The 13,148-nt window shown below is 35.1% G+C and overlaps 1 non-coding gene across 1 annotated transcript; it reads left to right on the forward strand.

Annotated features, from left to right (window-relative positions):
• Positions 1–12,063: 12,063 nt before the first annotated feature.
• Positions 12,064–12,170, forward strand: LOC123389138. Its single transcript, XR_006603671.1, has one exon. It is a non-coding gene; the product is annotated as a U6 spliceosomal RNA (small nuclear RNA).
• Positions 12,171–13,148: the final 978 nt, after the last annotated feature.

Below are 13,148 nucleotides of genomic sequence, written 5' to 3' on the forward strand. Positions count from 1 at the left end.
CAGATTTGCCTGGGAATGACGAGCCCTTTTCGTGTCCAGGGCAATAGGAGAACTGGCTTATCCACGGACACAGGCACTTGCTAGATCAGAAACTGGATTGCATTGAATCCCTCCATCCAGTTGGAGTCCATTGAAACTGTACACTACCGTTCATCCAATCTCTGTACGTGTTCCATTCACCTAGGTAACCTATGAACCTATGGGCCATCCCATGGATTGAGATCCCTAAATTCCCCTCAGTCATCTTGGATGGTATTCTGATTGGAGTCTTGCTGGGTAGAGACGGTATAAAATCTTTGGAGAGACAAAGCCCTCCTTTTGCTCTTCTCATTAATAGGATTTTCAAGCTTTGTTCGTATGTCCCAGGAGTCCATTTAATTTTCCTGAATTTTTAACTTCTATCTGATGACTTGGAGGAATTTACTTCCTGATTCTCATACTTTGTCCATTCTCTGAGAATGTCTTTCTATAAACATTTCACTCTGTGTTTTTTATCCAGTTGTTGTACCTTCAGTGTTTCCCCCGCCCCTTCTTATACTCACTATGATGTCCCCGTCTAGGTTGGTAGAAGTCTTGTTCAATTTTAGGTTTTCAATACTACCGAATTTTGTTTCTGCCTTCGTGAGCTGATTCTGTCCCTCCTCGAAGCAGCACAGGGTTCTGTGTGGATGTGGGTATTGATGCAATCTCTGCGGTCTCAGAAAGTACACAGAAAATGGGGAAAGGGAATGTAGACTTACAAAGAAGAACCATTTCGCTTTTCTAGGTCCTTCTTTTTAAAGAGTACAAAATATACTTTCCCAGAAAGAAACAAACTCAGAAGGAAAGAGTAGGATGAAAGTTACCTTCATCAGCCTATAATAAGATACTCAAACCGAAAACACTGGAAACTGCAAAAAGATGCCAACTGTTTTCAAAGAAATGGCAGACGACTTTAGGTAAGAATAACTTTCATGCAAATTGAAGTTGTATACGTGGTCGACTTGTTCAGAAGGCACCAAAAGAATGAGATTCACATTCTATTGAAAGGAAGGAAGACTGAGATTCTGAACAAAAATGTTTTATTAGGTAAAAGAATGTATAATGTATATATACATTATAATATATATAACCATGGTTTTATATAATGGTTATATATATATATATATATATATATATATATATAATAGTTTTCTATGATTGCTACTACAAGATACCAGAAGCCTGGAGGCTGAAACCACAGAAGTGGATAGTGTCACATTTCTAGAGGCTACAATGTTGATAGGACATGCTCGTTTTGTAGGTATTGAGGATGGATCTGTTCCCGGTCCCTTTTCCAGCTTGAAGTATTGCTCTGGCTTTGGATTTCTTCACCGGGCCTTCTTCCTCAGTGCATATCTGTGTATCTGCACTCTCCCTTCTTAGAAGCACACAAGTCCTCCTGAATTAGGGGCCCAGTCTACTCAAATATGACCTCATCCTTGCTAGTGACATCTCCAGGGACCCTATTTCCAAATAAGGTCATGCTCCCAGGTGCTGGGGTTTAGGACTGGCATAGTTTATATGCATAAACACACACACACACACACACACACACACACACAGGTGTGTGTGTATATGTATTCCTATATATATCTATGTGTATAGATAGAAAGGGAGGAAGGAATCGATGGGAAAAAGAAAATATGCCTAGCGAGTTAGTAGACTTCACCTTGAACTTTTCAACAACGACCTTCAGAATAAACGACTGAAATTCTATTGAAAGAAAAGACCTGGATAGGTCAGTGAAAAATAAACTCTACATAGGAGGATGCAGAGGCTAGTATAGATTTTGTGGAAAGAGAAAGGATGAAAAGGGCTAGACCATACCCCAAGGAATCCTCAAAGGCTGCTTTTCCGAGGTCTTGAGCAGAGACAATGGAAAGACACCCGATCCGTGAAAAGAGACAGAAACCATTGCAGAACAACAAGGGATCCTTTTAGAAAGAGATGGCTATCCTCAAGGTGTCTGTATGCGATGAGAAAACTCACTGAGATCCACCACATTCAAGCCCATCCAACAAGGCTCCAGACACTTTTTGGAAAGCTTGTCTTTCTTTCATGGAGAGAGAATGAGTGAGAGAGAGCATGAGAGAGGAGAAGGTTAGTGGTAGATGCCGCCTCCCCAAGGAGCTGGGAGCACGAGGCGGGATGAGATCCTGCCATTCCGGGGTCATGACCTGAGCCCAAGGCAGTCGCTGAACTAACCAAGCCACGCAGGCACCGGTTTCCAGAAATGGGTCAACAACAGCTGAGGAGCACCTGGGAGGGGCAGGCAAGACCTGCAGGGAGATCCCCTTGGGATTGTTGGAGCTGCTGCAGGGCTTCAGGCTGCACTTGGCGACACACCAGCCTGCCCTGCATCTGGCTCTTTCCTGAGCAGGGAGCCTGTTTGGCCCTCTCTCTTGGCCTGTCTCTCTCCCTCCTTCTCCTCTCTGTCTGCCCAAGGAAGGAAGAAAAACTTCCAAGAAATCATCAAACAACCCTCCTGATTCTTGCCGTTCATGAGGACCCCATGGGTCAACATTTGATTTTTACTTCTTGAATGGAAGGAATTGCTTGTTTGATAGACGCATTTGACAGAAAGACAGAGACAGTGAGAGAGGGAGCCCCATTGGTGAGGGAGTACAAGAAGTGCAAGTGGGAGAGAGAGAAGCAGGCTTCCTGCTGAGCAGAGAGCCCCAGGCAGGGCTTGAGTCCCACATGGGGCTCTCAGCTCTGCAGGAAGCCTGCTTCCTCCTCTCTCTCTGCCTGACTCTGCCTACTTGTGATCTCTGTCAAATAAATAAATAAAACTTTTATTAAAAAAAATAAAAAAAATAACTTGTCATGTCAGAATCAGGAGCATATGGAAAAAAATAATATCTGAGGACAATACTTCTCCCATGTTTTGTGCCCTGTTAATATTTTAATCAGTCAGGCAACTTTTAGCTTTATTGAAATACCTACTTAGATACCAGCAGTGCCTTTTGGAGCCCTATGACTATAGAAATTAATTGCAAATATCCAAAATGTTACTATGGTGTCACTATTTAGGGCCAACACCAAGTATGTTTCAGAAGTCAGCATAACTGTTACTCTTCCGTAAGGCAAAATGGCATGTTTTCAGGAGTTCCATCTGCTGTACCAGGAGGTGAATCAGGTAATGATTTTTGTCTATAAAATAATTCACTTTTCAATCTAACATTCCTCATTCCACATTATAATAATAAAAACTAGGAGGAGACTAAAACAAACAAAGAACTACAAATACAACAACCAGCTTTTCCTTCAGTGGAAAAGTAAATATAACCTTATGAGTAGCCTGAAATTTATTTTTAAATATTTTTAAGATAAACGTTTTTGTTAGAAAACCATATATTTTATATTACTAAGAAATAACAGGCGAAGTTTTATTAACTTTTAAAAAGTCTGGTTACTTTTATTTATCTATTAACTCATCTCTTTATGAAGTAGAACATGATCACACCTATTTTATCTACCCAAGTTTGTATGCTTTGTTCATTTTATGTTTGCTATTTCCTTGCTTAATTTTTACAATATTTGATACATAATAGTATCTTTTAGTCCAACTGATGAGGGAGCAGGAGGCTGGCTGAGAACGGAGCAGGGGCTGGCACCTTGCACCCCCTCTCCACCCACTCCCCTTGGTAATATATGTGACATTTCACAGGCACCCCTGACTGCCATAAAAGAAGAGCAAATGGTTATCTTGCGGAGATCACAGTCCTGCAAGGCAGGAGTCTCTCTTGGTTTACAAATGTCCTTGAGATTTACAACAAAGAAGTTGCCTTATCAATAGCCCAATTTACAAAGATACATAACTCAGTTCCTCAAGCCCTAACGTCACCCTCTCCTCCATAAAAAACCAAAGGAGATGGAGGTAGAAGGAAAAGTAAATAAAGTTAAATTTCTTTTAAGACCTAAATCTCACTAACAAGGACGTTTGATAGCAGGAATGTAACATTCCACCAGGAGACTCCCAATTGTCTTTATGTTAGTGCTTCATTAGAGGGAAAGTGGCCTTGGCTTGATAGTAACCAGGCCTTCCATATCCTGACAGTCTTCTTTATCCCAATAGCCCTTCTGAAAACCCTTTGTCCTCAACTACCCAACTCCTGTGTATATAACCAGCCACTCCTCACAACCCGGGGCAGCAGCTCTTCCTGCCCACGGGTCCTGTCCCCGTGCTTTAATAAACCACCATTTTGCACCAAAGATGTCTTAAGAATTCTTTCTTTAGTCGTCAGCTCCAAACCTCACCCCACCAAACATAACTTAGGTTCTGGAACTTCATCACAACTATGGTTTAACAGAATTTGTTTGAACTTCATAAAAATGTACCATACCTTTTGCACTGTCCTTGTTTTACTTCTCTATTAACTTTTCAAGATTTATTCACTTTAGAGTGTGTAGCTATCGTTTATTTTTATTCCTCCATAATGCTATGGTTACAAATTTGTATTTATCTGTACTTTTAAGAATATCTTAATTATATACCATTTCTCATCTCACGTAACACTCATGTTACTTCTGCACTTATCAGATATTATGTAACTGAAAACCACAACTCAGTAACAATATAACACCATTTTTCAAAATTAAATGGCTTACCAGAATTCTTTAATTCTATCCTTTATTTGTATTAGATGACCCTTTATTCTGGTATTTGGCATTGTTCATATGGAGGAAAGCTTATAAGTTGATATTCCATAAAGAGAAGGATTTATTATGATTGATTAATTATTTTCATTTAGAATGCATAGAATATGGTTGATTTAATATTTCTATCTTACTCTCTGCCTGGAACATAGTGCTATCTATGTAATAGCCACTAAAATATTAAGTTAATTACCTAGACTTTAAACTGCATATTGATAGGAATAACATACAGAACTCTTCTCAGATTGGGACACCTGGGTGGCTCAGTCAGTTAAACGCCTGAGCCTTTAGCTCAGGTCATGATCTTAGGGTCCTGGGACTGAGTTCTGCAACAGATTCCCTGCTTAGCCGGGAGTTTGCTTCTCCCTCACCCTGTTGCTCCCCCTGCTTGTGCTCTCTCTCACTCTATCTCTTACAAATAAATAAAATTAAAAAAATAAATTCTTCTCAGGTAGCTAATATAGAATATCGTCTTTGTATTCATCAAAGGGAAAGTGCCATATAATAACGAAATTCAGACTACTTCAAATTCATTTTTTAACGAGTAAGAAAATACTGGAAACAAGCCAAAAATGTCTTCAATGAATTAAAGAAATAGATTGATTTTCAATATCTTAATGTTTCTAAAATAAATTGCAAGATTTTTATACTAGATATCAGTGTAAATATTCATTATACAAGGATATTCTAAAAATAAACCTGAGAAAACTACTTGACATATATCATGACAAAAACGAGTTTGACAAAGTCAGTTTGGGTAAAACTTACAACAGCTACCACCTGAAACTCTTGTTCTATAATTTAATTACTTTAATTTACAAAAATACAAAAATAATATATCAGAGTAAGTATATTGATAGCTTTGAAGGTATGTTCTGGTTGTGCACTGTTTACTATTTATTTATTTTTTTTAAAGATTTATTTATTTACTTATTTGACAGAGAGAGATCACAAGTAGGCAGAGAGGCAGGCAGAGAGAAGAGAGAGGGAAGCAGGCTCCCTGCTGAGCAGAGAGCCCGATGTGGGACTCAATCCCAGGACCCTGAAATCATGACCTGAGCCAAAGGCAGCAGCTTAACCCACTGAGCCACCCAGGCACCCCACTGTTTACTATTTAAAGGGGAACGAAATATGTGATGCTTATGGTGTGACTATATTAAAATTCAACAAGTTCAGAAGCATACGAGGAATAGAATAAAGACAAAGATGACCCTTACTTATCCTAAAGATAGACAATGGTATATATGTGCTAGTTGGAAAGAGAATCGAGTCAGTAGATGGAGGATGTGGTAGTGGAAAAAAAAAAAGACATAACGTTTTGGTTGAAACTTTAGCACTATATTTAACCAAGTGAAATTGTGTGTTAATAGCCTTCAAAAAAATACAAAAAATATTTTCAATTCATTGAAGATTATTTAGGAAAAACTTGAAAAATACAACTTGATAAAGATTCCAATAAAAGATTCATAAGCAATACAAGTTTCAGAATTTTCAGTATATTTTCCCTAAAAAGCCATTTGATTTAAATTAAAAAGAATTCTATTTACCTGCCACTTAAATAAGAGGAAATTATTGGGTTTTGTAATAAGTCAATAAAATAAAGTAACATATCTTTAGAAAACAGACATGCACACTAATTTAAAAATAATAGTGCTTAATCTGTTCAGCAAACATTTGTAAAATTCCTTGCCGACAGCTAGCTCTGGAGTTCTGCTAGGTGAGTAAGGCCATGTATGTTACTGCTCAGAGTACTGACGCAAAGCAATTGTCCCCTTCACATCCATTTTTTGCTGTTGATATGTCATGCTATGTTGTTTAGAGATCCATAGATGGCCCTACATGAAGGCCTTTTTTGTGTGTGTATATGGGTGACTGTGATTTAATTTTCAAATAAGATGGCTCCTGATTTACAATGATTCAACTTATGATATATTTTGCAATGATGTGAAAGTGAAAGTGATTCAGTAGAAACTGTACTTTGAATTTTGAATTTGGGTCTTTTTATGGGCCAGTGGCATGTGGTATGGTGCTGTCTTGTGATGCTGGGCAGGGGCAGTGAGCCACAGCTCCCAGTCTGCTAGAAGATTACAGGGGTGAACACCTGATATACTTACAACCATTCTATATATAACCATTCTTCTTTTCTTAAGTGTAATATTTAATAAATTGCATGTGATATTTGATACCTTGTTATAAAATAGGCTTTGCTTAAGATGATTTTGCCCAAATGCAGGGAAATGTAAGTGTTCTGAGTATGTTTAAATAAGGTTAAGGTAAGCTATGATATTTCATAGTTTAGGGGTATTAAATGCATTTAAAGATATGACAGCTAATTTAAGATACCACAGGGGTGCCTGGGTGGCTCACTTAATTAAACCTCCAATTCTTTTTCCTTTTATTTAACACCTTAATTTTATTTTATTTCTTTCATTTTGGCTCAGGTCATGATGTCAGGGATGTGAAATAGAGCCCAGAGTTGGGCTCTGTGCTGAGCCTGGAGCCTGCTTAAGATTCTTTTCTCTTCCTTTTCTATCCCTCCCTGCACTCTCGCTCTCTCTCTCTCTCTCTTGTTTGCTAATAAATAAATAAATAAATAGATAGATAGATAATAGACAAAGCAAAATGAAAGCAGATTATGAAAATAAATATAAAGATTCTGAAATGAAAACAAGTTCATAATGAAATAGAGAAGACCTACACAGCTAAAAGTTCATTCAGAAAATCTACTATTAAAGAAGTCAGTATGACGCAATGTTAAGATATCAAAAGATTTGAGCATGTACTTTACAGAAAGGGTAATCCAAATGGCCACTCATATATAAAAACTGTTTATCTTTATTATGAATCTGGAATTAAATTAAATTAAATTAAAATTAAATTAAAACCTAGAATGGCATACTATTACACACTTACCATATTGGGCAACAGTAAAAATGTCTTGCAAGAATGTGAAAGAATGACAGTGCCCATAATAAAAACATTTGAGGTAAGTTGGACAATATTTAGAAAACTTAAAAATAAAAGAAAACAATTGGTCCATTCCTAGAAATACAACATGGAACTAAATGAATATTTTCACCAGAATATGCAAACAGATGATTATAGTTATTTCATTCATAACGGTAGATCAGTAGTGGCATATTTGCACAATGTTACATTAAATAAGAGAGAATATTAACAAACTGGGAGGAGGGGCTAGGTTGTTATCATAAAGAGATCCTCTATGGTGCTGATTATGTTCTATTTCTCAAAATCTTTAAGTTAAAAAAGTTTTCCAATTTATATCTCCATAGATAGATAGATAGATAGATAGATGATAGACAGATATCCCAGAAGCTGCAATGCTAGGCTAAGACCAGGCTTTAAAGGGCTTTTCTATACTCTACTAAATACTTTAAACCATTCATTATATCATAGCTCAGTGTTCAAATCTCCATTGGTTTCCTCAGTTTCCTAATATTTCTCTTAAGGTGACCTGATCTAGACTTTTGATCACCTTTGTCTAAATATTTCTATTTTAACAAAGTCCTTTTTAACACTCAGAGACTGAAACTTAGAAAAATACTCTGTTATCTCACTAGAGTGGAAAATATATAGTTAGCCATTAACTAATGATATCCATGTCTACATTAGATCCATGACATTTTTAATTCTTGGGAGCTTTTGGTTAAATGAATTTTTTAAGCTTCCTTTAAATGAAGCTTTAAGCCATCACCACATGAATAAAATTGAAGAACTAAATGAAAACAAGCCAAGTATTTACAGAGTAATAGAATGTGCAGTGGAAAGAGTACAATTCTGAAATCATAAAGCCTAAATTAGTGTGATGCATCTTTACTAGCCATGTAATCATAAACCAGTTATCTAAATGTGTTAGCCTCAGTTTTTTCACCCATGAAATGGTGAAGATAATGCTTATTATGCAGAGTTGTTGTGTGGCTGTAATGAAGCATGGAGCATGAGAGTCTCATATTCCATGCTAAAATGATAGCTATTTTTATACTTATAATAATTCTAATAATAGTAATTAAATTGTTCAAAATGATAATATTCATTTATATTGAGGCATTGTATTGACTATTCATAGACACATTTACCAAAATAAATTTCATTTTACTTTACCCCCCCCGAGCATATATATTCCCTAATTCAATATGAATCTCATTATGAATAATAATTATCATGATAAATATGCTGATTTTTCTTCTATTTATTTTTAGGGAAGTATCCTTTACTGTTGAACGTAAAGAAACTTAAGCAAGTCTGTCTTATTCAAAATTTGCATGCTGCTTTCTTATGAAACTAGATTATAGAGTTGTATGAAATAAATTCATGCAGTTAAGACATTTATGTTTGGAAAACTGGGTGGTCAGTTCAGTATTTCAAAAGAAGATTTTAAATTTAAACCTTAAAACTGAGCTCTTTCAGCCTTATTTATAGACCATCCTTCATGCTTCATAAGTATACCTTCATTGTAAACTAAGTAATAGTTTTTGTCACAATGTATATAACTAAAATGGATTTTATATTCTATTATTTCAGAGTTAGTTGCAGTTTCTACTTCCTTACTTCCTTTTTTGAAAAATAGATTAATTCTACAAAAAGTTTTTTCCAACTTTATTGAAAAATAATCGACATATTATAATTTGTAAATTTAATAAATGATTTCTTATAACACTGCAAACTTTTAACATTGTGTAAATTTTGTACAGTTTTATAAATTGGTATACATCTGTATTGCAATATAATCTACATAAAAATGTTAATACATCTACTATCTCATATAGTTGCCACTGTTTTTATGCATGTATCGTAAGGAATTTTAAGATCTACTCTCTTAGCAAGTTCTTTGTGTATAGTACAGTAGAGATAAACTTCAGAGGTCTTGTGGGCTTTGTTCCAGACCACCTCAATAAAGCGATTATCTCAATAAACTAAGTCAAATTGGTATTTTTTTTTTTTTGGTTTCCCAGTGCATATAAAAAATTATGTTTCCCAGTGCATATAAAAAATAAACACTATACTGTACTGTTCAAAAGCATTATGTCTTTAAAGAAAAACAATTTATATACCTTAAGTAAACTAGTTCTGAGTTTTCAGTGGGTCATAATTACTGATCACAGATCACCATAACAAATACAATGATAATGAGAAAACTTGAAATATTGCAAGAATTACCAACATGTGACAGAGAGACACAAAATGAACAAATGTTGTTAGAAAAATGGTGGCAGCAGACCTATTTTATACAAGATTGCTATAAACTTTCAACTTGTAAGAAGGTGATATATGCAAAGTTTAATAAGGGAATCACAATAAAAAAAGTATGCATATATTCTTAACTATGATCTTCATGCTGTACATTAGATCCCCAGAACTTTTTCATATTATAGTTGCAAGTTTGTACCCTTAGACCACCTTACTCCATCCCAGGTTCACCCCGTGTCAACTCAACTCTAAGTTTCCATTAGTTTGCCTTTTCTTCAGATTCTGTATGTAAGGGATATCATAATACATAAATAAAAAATATATAAAATCTTTGAAATATTTCACTTAGTATAATACCTTCAAGATCCATCCATGCTGTTGTAAATGGCAGTATTTCTTAATTTTTCATGGTTAAGTCGTATTCCATAGTATATATTTACCATACTTATTTTATTCATTCATCCATTAATGGATACTGAAGTTATTTCCATCTCTTGCTTAGAGTTAATAATTTTATAATTAACATAAGAGTGCAGATATGTCATCGAATAGTGACTTCGTTTCCTTTAGATATATACCTAGAAGTGGGATACTGAATCATATCGTAATTTTACTTTTAATAATATGAATCATATCCATACTGTTTTCCATACAAATTTATATCCCGGTCACAGTGCATAAGTTCCCCATTTTCCCCAATATTTACCAAAATTTGTTAGTTTTAATTTTTTGGTAGTATATATTCTAATAGGTAGTAATATCTTGCTGTATTTTTCAGAGGTAAACAGCAACAACAACAACATAATGACTTTGCCCTGAGTTTTTACGTTGAGCACTTTTTAATGCTCCTGTTGGTCATTTATATAACTTTTTTGAAAAAAAAAAGTCTATTGAGATCCTTTTGCTATTTTTAAAATTATATATTTTTTTCTATTTGTATCTGTTGTTATTAACCTGTTTTCAGATATAAGATTTGTAAGTATTTTCTTCCATTCTGTGGATTGTGTTTTCATTGTCTCTCTCTCTTTTTTTTTTTTGGCAATGTAGAAACTTTACTTTGATGTAACACCATCAAAGTATATAAATATGGGCTATCTTTCCATTTGTATCACCTTCAATTTCTTTATCAATGTCATAGTTTATGGGGTACAGATCTTTCATCTTCTTAGTTAAATCTTTTCCTAAGTATTTTTGCTTTTTTTGCTTGTGTTTTTGGTCTGGTATCCAAAAAAGTATTGTCAAGACCAATATCAAGGAGAATTTTTCCTGTGTTTTCCTTTTGGAAATTTAGTTTCATGCATCACGTTTAAGTCTTTAATTTATTTCAAGTTAAGATTTATGAGTGATATAAGGTTCCAGTTTCATACTGTTTTATGTGACTATTCAGTTTTAAATATCATTTATTGAACAGACCATCTTTACCCATTACATATGTTGGCCCCTGTCAAATATTAGGTGACTGTAGGAAAGGATTTATTTCTGGACTCTCAATTCTGTTCTACTTGTTTATTGGTCTGTTTTTATGCCAGTATACTTTACTGTTTTGAGCTTGAGGGCTTTGTAGTATAATTTCAAATCAAGAAGTGTAATTTCTCTTCTTCATTCTTTCTCAGAACTGCTTTGATTATTTGTTGTCTTTTATGGTCTCATATAAATTTTAGGATTCTTTACTTACTTCTGTCAAAAAATAATATTGGATTTTTTTAAAAAGATTATTTATTTATTTATTTGACAGAGAGAGATGACAAGCAGGCAGAGAGGCAGGCAGAGAGAGAAGAGGAAGCAGGCTCCCTTCTGAGCAGAGAGCCTGATGCAGGGCTCGATCCCAGAACCCCGGGATCATGACCTGAGCTGAAGGCAGCGGCTCAACCCACTGAGCCACCCAGGCGCCCCTAACATTGGAGTTTTGGTAGGAATTGAATTTACAGATGGTTTTCAGTAGTATGGACATTTTAATAATGTTAATTCTTACCGTTCATAAATATGGGCTATCTTTCCATTTGTATCACCTTCAATTTCTTTATCAATGTCATAGTTTATGGGGTACAGATCTTTCATCTTCTTAGTTAAATCTTTTCCTAAGTATTTTATTATTTTTGATGCTATTGTGAATTAGATTGTTTTCTTTATTTTTTCAGATAGTTCATCATTAGAGTGTTAAAAGGCTCCTGTCTTGTGCTTACGTTGGCAGCACATATACTAAAATTGGAATGATGCAGAGAAGATTAGCATGATCACTGAACAAGGATGACATGAAAAACTGGGAAGCATTCCATATTAAAAACAAAACAAAACTAAACAAAATTCTTGTCTTTTATATATTGATCTTGTATTTGGCAGCTTTACTAAATTTGTTTATTCAAAATTTTTTTTGTGAAGTTTTTAGGATTTTTTTACATGTCAGTTCATGTTATCCAAAAAAAGAAAATTTTACTTCTTCCATTTTTTTGGAGACTTTTATTTCTTTGTGCTCCTTGTTTCTCTGGCTAGGCCATCCAGTACTATGTCAAATGAGAGTAGTGAAAGTTGACACACTTGTCTTGTGTCTGATCTTTAAGGGGAAAACTTTCAAACTTTTTTGATTGAATATGAGATTAGCTCTGGGCTTGCAATATGTGTTTCTTTTGATGGATTTTAAAAATTTTTTTATAAACATATAATGTGTTTTTATCCCTAGGAGTACAGGTCTGTGAATCCCCAGGTTTACACATTTCACAGCACTCACCATAGCACATACCCTCCCCAATTTCCATACCCCCAGCACCTCTCCCAACACACCTCCTCCCAACAACCCTCAGTCTGTTTTGTGAGATTCAGTGTTTTATGGTTTGTGTCCCTCCCAATCCCATCTTCTTTTATTTTTCTTTTCATACCCCCCAAACCGCCTATTTTGCATCTCTACTTCATCATATCAAGGAGATCATATGATAGATGTCTTTCTTAGATTGATTTATTTCACCAAGCATAATACCCTCTAGTTTCATCCACGTCATCACAAATAGCAGGATTTCATTTCTTTTGATGGCTGCATAGTATTCCATTGTACTTATATACCACATCTTATTTATTAATTCATCTGTTGAAGGACATTTAGGTTCTTTCCATAGTTTAACTATTGTGGACATTGCTGCTATAAACATTTGGGTGCTTGTGCCCCTTCAGAATGCCACATTTGTATCTTTAGGGTATATACCCAGTAATACAAACACTGGGTCATAGGGTAGTTCTATTTTCAGCTTTTTGAGGAACCTCCACGCTGT

The sequence above is a fragment of the Mustela putorius genome, unplaced genomic scaffold (assembly GCF_011764305.1).
Source record: "Mustela putorius furo isolate JIRA1106 unplaced genomic scaffold, ASM1176430v1.1 tig00003953_pilon_pilon_pilon, whole genome shotgun sequence".
In the NCBI taxonomy this organism is placed as follows: Eukaryota; Metazoa; Chordata; class Mammalia; order Carnivora; family Mustelidae; genus Mustela; species Mustela putorius.